This window comes from Lontra canadensis, unplaced genomic scaffold (assembly GCF_010015895.1).
Source record: "Lontra canadensis isolate GAN:19392208 unplaced genomic scaffold, GSC_riverotter_1.0 scaffold90, whole genome shotgun sequence".
Taxonomy (NCBI): domain Eukaryota; kingdom Metazoa; phylum Chordata; class Mammalia; order Carnivora; family Mustelidae; genus Lontra; species Lontra canadensis.
The window spans coordinates 5436468-5452042 of NW_022631084.1; the positions used below are offsets into that span (position 1 = coordinate 5436468).

At 35.8% G+C, this 15575-nt stretch overlaps 1 pseudogene; it reads left to right on the forward strand.

The window, feature by feature from the left end:
• Positions 1–2303: 2303 nt before the first annotated feature.
• Positions 2304–15575, forward strand: part of LOC116854320 — a 49994-nt pseudogene continuing 36722 nt past the window's right edge.

Here is a 15575-nt window from a genome sequence, read left to right on the forward strand (position 1 = left end):
TTAGGGAATTGCAAATTAAAACAATATACCCCTACAAACTCATTAGAATGGATAACATCCCCAAACTGACAATTCCATTCACTGGCAAATATACAGAACAACAGAGATTCTCTTTCATGCTGGGAGGAATGTAAAATGGCACAGCGACTTTGAAAAATCATTTGTCAATTTCATATTAAAATACAGTCTTTCTTGGGGTGGCTGGGTGGCTCAGTTGGTTAAGCATTTGCCTTAGGCTCAGGTCATGATCTCCTGGTCCTGAGATCCAGCCCAGAATCAAGCTTCCTTCTCAGCAGGGAGTCTACTTCTTTCTCTTTCTCTCTCTCTCTTTCCTTTCCCACTGCTCATTCTTTCTCTCTCTCAAATAAATACATAAAAATCTTTTTAAAAAATACAGTCTTACCATACAATCCAGTAGACACACTACTAAATATTTACCCAACTGAACTGAAATTGTATGACTCCATAAAAACCTACATGTTGGTTATAATGACTTTCTGTATAATCACTAAAAACTAGAAGCAGCCAAGATGTCCTTTGATAGGTGAATAAACTTTGGTATATCTGTACAGTGGAAGATTGTTCAACAGTAAAGTAATGAGCTCTCAAGCTTTGAAAAGACATGGATAAACCTTAAATATACATTGCTATGTGGAAAAAAAAAATCTTAAAATCCTACCAACTATGTAATGCTAATACAACATTCTGGAAAAGACAAAACCAGAAATAATAATCAGATCAATGACTGTCAGGGCTCAGGAAGGGGAAGGAACAGAGAACTGATTAAGTGATGCCCAGAGGATTTTTTAGAGCAGTGAACCTATTCTGGAAGATACTCTAATGGTGAACACAAGATGTTCAGCATTTGTCCAAGCCCAGAGAACTTTACAGCACAGAGTAAACCTATGGTATGTACATTTTTTATAAAGTCATTTAGGAGGTTGCAGATCTCAAGATGGAACACAAAACATGACAAGAGAATGTAAAAATATTGCAAATATATGAAACAATCTCTCTTAAAGGGGTAGGGACGGACCTAAGTAACACTGAAAATAAGTTGAGTCTGCATGACTAAAGATAGGAGGAACTTATCTCTCCACAGTGGAATAAGTTAATTCTGATACTGCTATATTTGAGTACCAGAACTCAATAATTGAGCAAATGAATGGCAAATAGGGATCCAGGTTTATCATGTTAGAGTGGAGGCTGATAGTTACAGAGGCCAAAATTGTGCATGTGGTAATGGATTAGGGTAAGAGACATCAGTATGAATACATCTGTTTACAATAGATACACATGATTACATATATAATATAGTGTGTGTGTGTGTGTGTGTGTGTGTGTGTGCATGTATCTTCATGCTCTGTCAACTGTACCACAGCAGCAACAAGCACACCCAATGCTCTGATCTTGATTTTAATAGCATTCTCCAATAAAAGGAATAGGAGACACTGGGCCCAGGGAATATGGGAACACTGTATTATGTTTATAATAGGTTTACAAATCTAAAAATTTTCTAAAATTAAAAGTTTAATAAAGCAATCAATGTAATAAAAGCAAAACAACCAAAAAATATTCAAATGTTGAAGTCTGAGAAACCTAGCATATTAACAACATCCTCTAGAGAATCAACATGCACATTGGCACCTTAAAAGTCCTAAAAATTTCCATGGACTAGATGACTTTCTAACATCAAATCCAACAACTTTATTTTCTTATTAACTTTTAAATTTCTGTAGATTCAATATTCCAAGGCATACATTCTATGAAATAATCAGTGAGGGCTTTCATTAGGCCCAGAATTGAGATTTGAATGTAAGGAATACTAGTCCATATACACTTCCTCCCTCGCTCTAAACACCAAACACAATAAATATTTGATTTTATTTGGGTATAGAAACTATTTGAGTAGAGACTACCTCATAATTTATCAATGCAATACACAAGACCGTAATACACAAGAGTGCTTAGTAAACTTCAGCTGGGTGGGGACAATGAGGGCAAAAACAGAAAAAATTGCAACATGAAGTGGGTTGTTTATATTCTCTATGCCCAAGAGGGAAGCAATTATCAAACTGAGAGTCAGACACACATGATGAGTCAGAGTAAGCAATAAGACTGAGGGCGAGAGGGGGTTAGATCAGTTTCCAGTTATCGGGCAGTTTTCAGTAAACTCTGGGGAGGAAAGTAATAGGTCAAATCTAAGAGTGATCACTGACATAGCTCAGAACCCCAATGACATTGCTAAGACCTCCTACAAGAGGCCATAGTCAAGGGTGTTTCCTTTACCTTTGAGAAGAGAGATGAGCAGCAGTTTCTGGGGAAAAGGGAAGGCAATGGGAAGTAAAAAGCCAGTGGCCCATGGTGCGGCAGTCCACAGAGTACACATGGTGGCAGAAACCGTGGCTGAGATGAGGGATCAGGCTTTGGTCTCTGGAGGAGCAGCCCTGTGAGCAGCAGGCTAAGATGAGCATGAGAAAGTGGTCCGTTACAGAACGTGGTGCTACGGAACTGAAGGGGAGCAGCAAATAGGGACTCAGAGGGGAGCAGACCAGTCATTTGAGCAGTGAGTGGCCTAAGAGGAACATTAAACCGGGTGAGTCACCTCATGTAGAGTCCCCAGAGAGACCCTAAATGAAGGAAACCCATGAAAGTGGATGAGAAGGGCCTTGTCTATGCATGTCTATACACTTGTCTATGCATGTGTGTATAGGGGGAGTAGGTATCCAGCTAGTAAAATCCAGACCTAGATGTCTATAAGCCAAAATCATGAGCCCTGGGAAGCTTGGTTTTACAATGAAAAATTGATTTCCAGCTAAAAATTTAATTATTTTCTAAATTAAAAGGTGTCAAACAGCTAATCATTTAGTTTACTTGACTCTTTATAAAACTTTTCAGTCTCTTCCTTTTATGTCAGTATGCCTATGTTTAGCAGTATTACCTTATGTTTCAAATTTTTAAGGAAGCTTATTAATTACTAATTCTTCTACATCGAAATGTTAATTACCAGGGTGCCTGGGTGGCTCAGTACGTTAAGTGGCTGCCTTCGGCTCAGGTCATGATCCCAGGGTCCTGGGGTCAAGCATTGCATTGGGGTCCCTGCTCAGTGGAGAGCCTGCCTATCCCTCTCCCTCTGCCTGCCTCTCTGCCTACTTGTCTCTCTGCCAGATGAATAAATAAATCTTTCAAATAAATAAATATGCATATGGATGGATGGATGGTGTTAATACCCAAACAGCACTTGAGACTCTAAGTATATTTCCAAACTTCCCACAAAACAAAGTAAAATACACCAGTTCTTAATACTACCAGGCCTTTTACACTTGCTTCTGACTTTGTAAATATATTCCAGATGATGCTATCTTCCAGGTTCTAAAGCCAGGGGCATATTATTACCATTAGATAACTGTAAGCCAATTGATTATATGGACTATATTTTGGCCTAGATATTTATATTTACATATGCATAACGAAGGGACTCAATTTCCAAGAAATTCATTTTAAATCATGGGATGTGGTCCTGGCTGAAGGGCAAGACACATATCAAGCCCAGTGGTTATACACTGAAGAACTTGAGATGGGAGGGATAGATTCCTATATTCTTTGGAGATAATGTTTTAACACAGGTGACAAAGTAGTAAATAGTTCTCACGTATATCATGAGGAAATAATTTTTTTAATCACCTCTTTGGAAAAAAGTGTTCTGAAAAAGTGTATCTTCAAGTATTAGCAGTATGACTTTGTAAAGTGATAACTTATAAAAATTGATTTGATAAGCACTATGAAGAAAATATCCTCTCAAATATCTCACCAACGACTCACTGATGCTTGAAATTTACTCCGTGGGAAAATGCTATTTTATTGCACAATTAGCAAGAAAAACTCATATGCAAATCCCCTGTGTATAGATAAACTAAATATTCATATCCCACTAAATTCATATAATGTATAAAATTATTGATAGATATTTCCTGGGATCAAGTCAGGATAGAAGGCAAAACCCATTTCTAGTTTCCAAAAGATCAGCTTAACGAGGCAAGGACTTTTTTCCTAGGCTTCAGCAACTGCTAAAACCCAAGAATAACTAGACTCTCTACTACGCTTATCCATGGTCACGTTCCTGTGACGGTTTCCGGTTATTCTCTCTACTTTTCTATCATCAAGTGTTCTAGCAAAAACCTTCTCCCAGAACACGTGGTTCAGGAGCTCTGAGATTACACAAGATAGCGCTACATTGCCCATACTACACATACACTTAGGACAAAAATCACACATCTTACCTCGATTGCCAAAGTAGTAACTTCAGTTCTCTATTTTAGATAGTCCAAGCATAATTTCAGTGTGAAAAATAAGAGAAAACATTATAAAGTAGCTTTGCAGAATTAACATTATAGAATGAAGAGAAATAATGTCTCTTGATATAATAGCCTCAGACACTATATTCCTGATTCAGTTTAACCTTCATCACAAATAGCTTGAGGAAATTACTATTATCCCAATATAGAAATGAGGAAATTGGGGCACCTGGGTGGCTCGGTGGGTTAAAGCCTCTGCCTTCAGCTCTGGTCATGATCTCAGGGTCCTGGGATCAAGCCCCACATCGGGGTTCTCTGCTCAGCAGGGAGCCTGCTTCCTCCTCTCTTTCCGCCTGCCTCTCTGCCTACTTGTGATCTCTCTCTGTCAAATAAATAAATAAAATCTTAAAAAAAAAAAAAAGAAATGAGGAAATTGAGGCCCAGGTAAGTTTTCTTTTATAGCAAACCTAGTCTCTGGCTACCAGAGCCAAAGTATGACTCTGTGCGTGTGTATAAAATTGGTACCTGGTCATATCACTATATATGTCTATTTACCTCACATGTGTGTGTGGTCACTTCATGTAAACAACATATACACCAGATATACACAGATATAGATTATAGATATATAGACATATGCCCAGAGACAAACATTAGATAAGGTCCATTACTTAGTATTTTTAATGAATGCAAATATATATATATGTACATATATATACATCTAGTGATATCAATTTTATAATATACATTATATTGAACTACATTCAATAGACCTGAAATACTTTATAATATGTAAAAGTACTCTTTTATTTGATCTAGAGTATTTGTGTCATCTAATATGTTAACAGCTTTAAATTATCTAATTAAATCTTATTATTAACTACTTATCAGTACACAAAATAATAACAGCAATTTCTTTTTTATTGTGTGAGCATTCTAGTGGAAATTTGTTTACATTTTGCAATATTTGGATAGGAAATAATGTCTCCTTGTGAATTATGAGTCTATGTTTTAAAGGAGAACATTATTTTAATTATAGAAACTGAAATGGAATATAAAGTCTAGCAGTGTAATTTTATTTTAATGATCTCAATTTAAAGAAATACAGCTATCATCTTCTTAAAGCTAGTAAGATTTCAATCAACTGTGCTTCCCAGTATAAAAACATTCATCTAAAATTCTTGTTTCTTTTCCTGTAGACAAAGGGAAATTACTGGAGCAATGATAAGAGAGATCAAACCAAATAACTTTTAGGGAGAATGAGCACATACAGTCTCATTTGACCAACCCTTGAAATTTAGCCTTGTATGTGGTCACAAAATCAAGTAACTACACAGTTTCAGTGAGAGCCTAAACCTCTCCCAACCAGTGGTAAGGTTCTGTCCCAGGTGTCACAGTGCCTAAAATTATACCATTAGGGATGCATTCTTTTGAAAGTAGAAGAATCCTCTTATACAAATGACAGGTGCTCCTAAAATTTATGTATTTCCTGAATATGTGTATTTCCTGGATACACTATACTATCACCAACAGTTTGCCATAAATTAACACATTATTTTGCTCTCTTAGACACGTGACTTGGAGCAACATGAAGCTGCCTAGAGTCCAGACAGAAAAGTGGAAATGGGAGGGAAAGAGAAGATATGTGTTAGATAAATTCTTTTCATCACATGTGACAAAAATCAAAATAGAAGTAATCTGAGCAAACAGTGAAAGGAATTATACGGTAATGGAGTATCTCACAGACCATCAGGAGAACAGCATAATTTAAGGCTTGGGAAGAACTCAGACAAGTGATTCAGTGACAACACTGTTTTGCCATCTTCCACCTCTGCTATACTCCAGCTATGCGCTTTATCATTCTCTCTTCGAAGACCTGTCATGCAGTCCACATGGCAGAAAAGCTAACAGCGGAGAACACGTAGTGCTACATCTTACATAAACAGCTTATACAACTTCAGCATCCAGAAAGACTACATGACCCTGCCTCTGTCCCAAGGCCTAACTGTTGGGGGGAGAATTAGGTTTCCTCTTCAGTGGAGTCCAACTTCAGTCAACTAGTTGCTCACGTACTTAGTTCCAGTGCAAAAGTAATATATTCTTCCAGTAATGGAGATCGCAGAATCTCAGAAAATTAAAGTTAGAAGGTTTATGTAAGATCCTCTAATCCAATCTCAGCACTAAAAAGAAATGAGCTATCAAGACATAAAAATATATGGAGGAATCTTATTGCATATTATGAAGTGAAAAAAGCCAATCTTAAAAGGCTATATATTACATGACTCCAACTATATGACATTATGAAAAAGGCAAAACTATGGAGAGGGTAAAATCAGTGGTTGCCGAGGTCAGGGAGAGGGGAAAGATGAATAAGTAGACCACAGAGGATTTTTACGGCAATGATGATACTCTGTATGATACCATAATGACAGACACATATCATTATACATTTGCCTCATAGAATATGCAACACCAAAAGTGAATCCTAATGAAAACTACAGACTATGAGTAGTTATATGTTGATCAATTGTACCAAATGTATCATTCTGGTGGGGGATATTGATAATGGGGGAAGTTATACATGTGTGGATGCAACAGATATATGAGAACTCTGTAGCTTACATATGATTTTTCTGTGAAAGTAAAAGTGCTCTAAATCTTAAAATTTAAAATATGTGTATAAAAAATGATAAATTCTACTTTAAGGAAAAATATATTTACATTCCTACCAAGAATTATCAGACTGTGTATTTGTCTATATACTTCACAACATGGACTAAAATCATGATTTCTATTTTATTTTTTTTAAGTTTTATTTATTTATTTGACAGAGAGAGAGAGAGAACATATGCAGAGGGAATGGGAGAAGGAGGAGGAGGCTCCCCGCTGAGCAGGAAGCCCAACTCAGGGCTCGATTCTAGAACTTGGGGATCATGACCTGAGCCAAAGGCAGATGCTTAATGACTGAGCCACCCAGGTACCCCTCATTATTTCTATTTTAGGCAAGAAAACATGGCATTTCATTTTGAATTTGTATTTATTCAAATAGAAGTTCGATGGAAAATTCCTTATTACTGGGTGGTGCCCCTAAGACCATCCTTAGTTTCAGTGATTTGCTGGAAGGACTCACAAGAATTCAGAAAAGCTGTTATACTTATGATTATGGTTTGTCAGAGAGAACGCAACAGTTCAAAATCAGCAAAGGTAAAAGGTACACAGAGAAGAGTCCAAGAGAAATTGGGCACAAGTTTCCAGGCATCCTCTCCTAGAGGAATTATACGGACAGCACTTAATTCTATTATCAATGACATGCAACCTAAAGAGCATTACAGCCCAGGAAAGCTCATGGGAGTCTTGATCTCCAGCATTTTCAGTGGGGGGAGGGGTTTAAACATGTAGGCATGGAGCACTGACTTTTCGACTTTAGCTCCTCCAAAGCCCAAATTGATAAAGTGGCCCAAGGTCTCCTCATAAATCACATTGTTAGCACCAACTATCTGAAGTGGTCCAAAGATCCCAGTATTACAAATACACCCTAATCAAACATATTCCAAAAGTTTAGAGATCCTCTGTTAGGAGCTGACCATGGGCAAGTCCTTTCTTTGGAATATGCAGAGCCACCTAGCCTTGAATTTACTGAGTCACCTGTACTGCGCAGGCCACCCTCTTCCATCCTTGGCCTGCACAGATGGAAAATTTTTATGTAGTTCAATCTTAATACTTACTTAATAATGAAACATCTAGAACTCACCAAAATCCTTCTTATCTGGCATTTTTCATCGGCATTAACTAGCAAGTTAATACTAAATGTAGACAGAACAAAAATTTAAGTTATCTCCATTAGTAGTTATAATTGGGAGAAAACTGAACCCAAAATTTCTAGCAATAAACCTATGCTCTTTGCCTGCCTAAAAGTTGCCTATATTCATGAGCTTTGGCCATATTTGTCCTTGAAAAATGGCTCTCCAGCTGGCATAGATCCATAGCTTTGATCTCCCAACACAGAACTGTGCCAGATGCACAGCCAAGGCAGCTATGGGTGCTGGCAGCTGTGCAGTGGGAAGACTGTAGATAGTCAGGTCCAACAGGGACTTTGCTCTGCCCAGAAAGCACATGGGTTACCCTACACCCTGAGGAAATACCAGTGCCCAGACCTATTACAGTCACTCTGTAGCAGGAAAATCAGATCAATGACACTCGCCATAAGGACTCCTAGACTGGGCAGGTCCAGATTGTTCTCTGTGTAAAAGTACCTCAACAAAGGGAAAAGACAGACTAAATTCTAGCCGAAACCCTGTTTGCTAAACCTTGAATGCTGGCACATGAGGCAGCTAGCTGTTTGAAAGAAGAGTCACCTTTTTCTAAGCCTCACAAAAGTACCATGGGGACTAATGATGACTCCTAGTGGAGAAAGGCACCCTCTTAAGTCTCTTCAAGTTGGCCAGATGAGTGGAAGACAATCTTCCTCTTTTTCATAGCATCCTTATTGAAGAGGTGAGAGGGGGGACCTAAACTTTGCTTGGATTTTAGAAACAAACTTATATTAAATTTGTGCTAAAAGCAGTAATAGAATTCTAAGTTTTTTCCTCAAATTTTCCATTTTGTGCAACAACACTCTGAAGTTTCTACTCATACTCTAATACCCATGGATCCATTAAACTAATAAAGAGTGAAAAAGTTGTCAGAATCCTGATGAAACATCACACATAATGCCAAATTAACAAGACTCTTAAAGTTACCTTAGAGCAATCATCTTGCATGGCAAAAACTTTATAATCTATTTCAATATAGAGAAATTTCTTGATGGAGTCCTGTCAATGTGGGTTGAAGTATTAGTGATGTCCAAATGTAATAACAACTTTGTGAGTTCTTTTTGGTGTTTTTCAAAGTGGTAATTATACTGACATTGGAACATAATTTTTAAAGACATGATACAACTTCATGACCATGTTGATCTTTGTCCATGAACATTCATGTTATTTTTTCCTGTCAATGGCTTAGTTCCACCAGGACCATGTTTTGCATTTCATTCTGTTTGCTTCCAGGAAAATTCAACTGTTTCAAAACACTTATGCTTCCAAAAATATTTTTCAAAGTACAATTATTTTATAGCTACTTTAATTTTCATAAATGTATGATATATGATTTTCAAATAGATGCTATAAAGCATTTCCTGCATTATCTTATGTTTTGAATAATTTTAACAGCATATGGATTTTTTTAATATTTAAAATTGAATTTGCCTATGTCCTCATTGAATAATTATCATTAAAAATCTCCATAATTATCTAACACACTTTTAATAATTTATTACCTACTGGGAATTATTTGAAGTGACTTACAATGTTGAGATAATGCCAAGTAGAATAATCAGGATAAATACACAGAAGCAGATAATGCTAAAACTGTGCCAAGGTATGTGCTTAGTGATTTCCATTTCTTTTCTCTTTTAATTCTCACAACTATATTATACATCAAGCATTAGTCTTCCCAGTTTAGAAAATGGAAACCATGGCTCAAGTACTATAAGTGATGTACTTAAGATCATATGACCAGAACATTCTAAAAGCAAGGCCCCCATATAGGTCACTTTAGTTCTAATCTTTGCCCCTGGAGAAAGCATTAGGCCACCTCAGGGGAAAAAAAAAAAAAATCTAAAAACGTGTTTCTAATTTCTTTACATAAAATACAGCATTTGTGTTTTCTTTTGGAATCATTGGAAATGTTTAAATATATCTATATACCTAATACAAGATGAAAATTAACATTTCTCAAGCCATCTACAACACAATGATCTGAGAGTGGTGTTTAAAGTGCAGGCACTGGGATGCCTGGGTGGCTCAGTGGGTTAAGCCTCTACCTTCGGCTCGGGTCATGGTCCCAGGGTCCTGGGATCGAGCCCCACATCAGGCTCTCTGCTCAGCCTGCCTCTCTGCCTACTTGTGATCTCTGTCTGTCAAATGAATAAATAAAATCTAAAAAAAAATATAAATAAATAAATAAATAAAATGCAGGCACTGAGAGGCTCTACTCCAGAGGTACTAAATCTCTTTCTCTATTTCTTAGGTGGGGGTGGAGTGGGGAAGAGGAGGGGTGTAGTTATTATACTTCCAAAAATGTTTCTCCACATGACTGTTGAGTGTTAAATTTTGAGACACACTGTAAGTGACAGTCTAACAGCCTGAAAGAAGTGCCATTGTCATGTGTCTTTTCTATAAAATTCAACAAGACCCATGTGCTGTAACACAGTTTTGTCAAGCTCTTTATCTCAATGTTGGTATATTCCAATCCCTTATCAGACTTTATCATGTTATCAAAATTTTGGCTTTGATTTTATGATGATTTGTCTGCTTCTTGCTATTATGAGTGTAATGTCTATTCCTCTTTTTATTTTTTTCCTTCTAGCCTTCCCTTCTTCTTTTCTCCTTTTTAATGTTAGTGAACAAACAGGTCAGCTAAAATTCTTCCTCCGGTATATTTATGCTGATCTCTGAAATATTCATTTATTTCTTCTCTCTTTTCCTCTGAAATGAGTGCAATGAGTGCCAGTCACAAATGATTTTTTCTCATTTAGCTACTGATTTAGTCTAGAATGGATTTTATGTCACAGAGCCATAATCATCATCCTTATTATTGTGATTATTGGCCCTACTTAAAAAATAAGTAAACACTAATAATGCACACTGCCACTAACATAATATTTCATTATTATTGCCTTTAGCATTAGTATTAATAATTAAATATCATGGGCTAAAGTAAGAGACAATATTTTTAACTATGTATTTTCACATACACACACACACACACACACACACACACTGCAAAACTGACATTCACAATGTTCTAACTGGAACATTTTATAGAATCCAGATCAGATTTCTGTTGCATTCCTGAGTATGCAAAAAAAAAAAAAAATCCACCAAGCACCCACCCTCAGCACTTTCCCTCCATGAGAATAAGCCTCATGCCCCACCTGCTATTTTAATACCGGTGGGAGAGCACAATCTAATCAGACTTAGGCAGCTTCAGCGGAGTTATCCCAGCTGAGGGCATAACATTAAATCATAATTCAGCAAAGGCATATCTGTGGCAGAGATAACACAGTCCCTTTACTTTGCTTTGTGATGATCCAACTTGATATGATGATAGAATTTGAATCTAGGAAAATGAAAAGGCAGTGTGTCCTTTCCCCTAGCTCTCAAATATCAGCTTCTTTATGTAATCCATTGATAAATGTTAGGTCACTTCAAATTCTGATTTAATTTTTCAAGTCTTTATTGTACAGTATTGATATCTTCTGAAATAATGTGCACAGATATTAAATAACAGTGCAGATTCTCGGTATATGGAGATAGTAGTCGTTCTGTTTGAGAATAAGCATGACACCTTACGGTCAACTCAACTTAGTGAAGTTAATGACAAAGTAATTAGAGAGTCACAAACTCACAAATTCCACAAGGAAAATGTGTTAGTAGGTATTTCTGAGTCTTTACACTTGATTTCTTTCCTTGACACATTCCCATATATTTGATCTGCCCTGTAACCAAAAGTATTCTCAGCACCAAAATAATTCTCCTATCTGTCACTTTGGACTTTTAATTTTGTAACTACATGTCACTAATGCATAAAAGTATTTCCTCCTGTGGAAATTCCACCCCTCCCCAGGAAGAAACATCTTGAATACCAAGGGAATCCAGAACAAGAATTCAGGATACTGGAATTCAATGTCTTATTATCCCAACTATCTCTGGGATTCAGGAATATTTTTCTCTGTCCCTCCTACCTGAAATCTTCCTTTCATTAACATGGATCTCTTAGCATCCTCTCTGCATGTGACATTTGCCCCAGCTCTCAACCTGGCATCAGGATGTCTCAGATCATCTCAACTATGATCTAACCTCATTTATCTTTCCTATGTTACCATCTACTCTAAGTATAGTCTTTGTTCTCTGAAAAAGGTCTCATATCCCTCTTTTTGTTCCACATACCTGGTAGCTTTATGAAGCCTAAAGCTCTTCCAATCACCAAGGAAACTGTAGACTAGGTGGAGTAAATGAAAAATACTCTAAAACATGAAGGCCTAAAATTCCTGTAGTTCAAACTGTGAACCAAATACACAGACACACACAAAACAAAAAAACAAACAAAAAGAAAAAAAAAAGAAGGAAAGAAAGAAAAGAGAAGAAAAGAAAAGAGAAGAGAAACAAAAGCAACTTAGAGATCTCTGTTTTTATGGTAATGGAGTTCAGAGAGAATTGATGACAAACTGTTAACATCTTTCAATAATTTAAAAAAATAGGAAGATCCTAGTAAAAAGAAAAAAATAGTTCTAGGTCATTTATGCTCATTATTTTCTTGTAAAAACTCCAGCATACCCATGGAAATCTGTTTAGTTTTAAGACAAGTGAAAGGGTTATCAGAAAACTGTCTCCACCTAGGCTCAAAGCAAAGAAAATTAAGGAACATTTTCACAAAAAGTATACACAAGTTTCCTTAGTCTTTGGATTTTTCATTTCTATTCTTTGTGTGATTAATGAATACCCACTTTATTTTTTAAGTGCCACAAGAGGTTTCAACTCTTCAATTGAAAAGTAGAATAACCCTCTAGACACAGGATCCTTTGCCCTAAAATTTATCTTGAAATAAGCTAGACACCAATTCAGCTCAAGTGTGTAAAAGCAAATTCACAGAACTGTTTGGTCTTGGTTTCTAAAGAGCTCAGATCAAAGTTTTCTCCTCCCACTGTAAACCATGTGCTGTCAAGCCAAATAAATCAACTATAGCAGGTTCTATCTCTTTGCCTGTGAAAAAGGAATGATGGTCATTTCTTTTAATTTTATGGGAAAGCATAGTATCTGTACATAATCAGTGACTCAGTAAATAGGGACTCTATTTAGAAACTGGATTTATCATCATTTAAGGCATCTCTTACAAATGTCTGGCTTGATTTTAAGTGGAGTATTATAAAAGAATTTTTTTTTAAATTTTAAGTGACCATGCTTTATTATTCTTCATCTTGAGTAAGTTTCTAGAAAGACTTGAGAACCACTGATGATAATATTTGACAAGAAATTGCATTCTGGTCATGTTATGGTTATGGTATGTTGGTTTTTAATTTACAGACATTATGTAAATTAAACTGTAATGTCTGCTCTTTTAAAGAATTCCAACGGGACACATAGATCTGAATATAAGGATATTATCACAACTGTGGCTACTGTTGTTTAGAGTTAAAAATTATTTTGGGGTTTTTTTTGCCTCCACAAATTAGAGAAACCCCAAGTATAGTGCTCAAAAGTACAGATGCTGGAGACAGATGGCTATTTTCAAACCCTAGCCCTCCTGCATATTTGCTGTGGGACATTGTGTCATTCATTGACATCTCTATTTCTCCGTTTTGTATTTGTACCATGAGCAATAATAACAGTATATTCCTCAAAAGACTGATAGAATGATTCAATTTTACTAATATTTATAAAGTGCTCAAACCATGCCTGGAATATTGCTACAGAAATGTTAGGTTTGTAAATTCAATATTATTACTGCATTTTATAGTCACTGATTATTTCAGTTAACCTTTCTTTTTTTAATATCCTCCACATGCTATCTTCTTGCATCTCTGATCTTCAATTTGGGATAATTTTCTTTCAGACTTTTAGATCTTTAGAGCACATTAGGAGTAAACTGTTTTTGTTTGCTAAAAATGTCATTTGCCTTCCCTCTTTATATGCCATGCTTTTGCATACACAATTATATTTTATATTTCCTGAAAACATGAATGATATTATTCTCAGGTCTCAGAGCTTCAATTTTTGCTACTAGAAAGTTTGTCAATCTAGAGGCGCCTGCGTGGTTTAGTGGGTTAAAGCCTCTGCTCTTTGGCTCAGGCCATGATCTCAGGGTCCTGGGATCCAGCCCGCATGGGGCTCTCTGCTCAGCAGGGAGCCTGCTTCCCCTCTCTCTCTGCCTGCCTCTCTGCCTACTTGTGATCTCTGTCAAATAAATAAAATCTTAAAAAAAAAAAAAAGTTTGTCAATCTAATTGCTATTCTTTGGATATCTTTTCTTTCTGTCTCTCACACACATATGTTTTCTTTTTCTTTTGTTGGTTCTTTTGTTTTTTTTTATATTTTGAAGTTTCAATACCATATAGCTCATTGTGGATTATGTTTCTTTACTCTGTTTGGAATCATTGAGTTCCCAAGGTCTAGGGATTGATGACTTTCTTTAATTTTAGAAAATCAACAGCCATTTTCTCTTCAAATCCTAAATCTTTCCAAGTCTTTTTATTTTCTCCCACTAGGAAGTTTGGGATTTTCTCCCACTAGGAAGCATTGATTTTAATTTTTCTTAGAAAATGCAGGCCCAGGTTTGGGAATCATGGGTTCTTGACTAAATATTTTGAGGAAACACATTTGAAATATACCCTGGGAGTCTCTTTGATAGGGGCATTGAATCTTCCTTGTTGTACTTGAGATATCTTAGGGGTGAGTGTGTCTGTTTTTGTATATTTTTTATTGCCATAGTATATGCATAAACAGTATGATTATATAGCAATATATAATTTGTAGCTTTTCCAGGCTTCTGTTTCTGTAGTTCTTCTGTTTTAGTGTCCCCAAACAATAATACATGGGGAAGAAAGGTAACTCCAGTATGTCCGTTTTGTCTCTCATAAGTAATTTTGATGAATCATAGATGGAAAATAAAATATTAGATGAAACAGTAAAAAAAAAATTATATTTTTTTAAGTGGAGTATTATAAAAGAATTTTTTTTTAATTTTAAGTGAAATTTTTAATTTCATATTTTCTTTTTCCCTAGTCTGATGCATTATTCAGAATAATTGAAATCATTCTTTAATATTTATTTACTATTCCTTAATAATTTGAATATTCTTTATATGTAGATAATCAGATTGCTACTTTTCTGTGTCACTATACACAATCTGCTACTCAATCTAATTTAGTTTCAAATTTTAATTATTATGTTTTTAGTCCTAGAATTTCTATTCAATTATTTTGAAAATCTACTTCATCATCACTTACAGTCTTTTGTTTACTCATTACACTTCAATCTTCTTTTTTCATTTCTTCAAACAATGTCTATGCTACATCCTTAAATTATCTTATATCCTTGTCTAATAATTCCAAAATTTGCATCCATTTTCTATCGTTTCTTCTGGTTTTTATTTTTTCCCTTTGGTGTAATCTGTATTTTTTTGACTATTGGTCCTTGGATCTTTGGCTATGAAAATTGTAAGAGACAAGCATTAAAGGTGAATT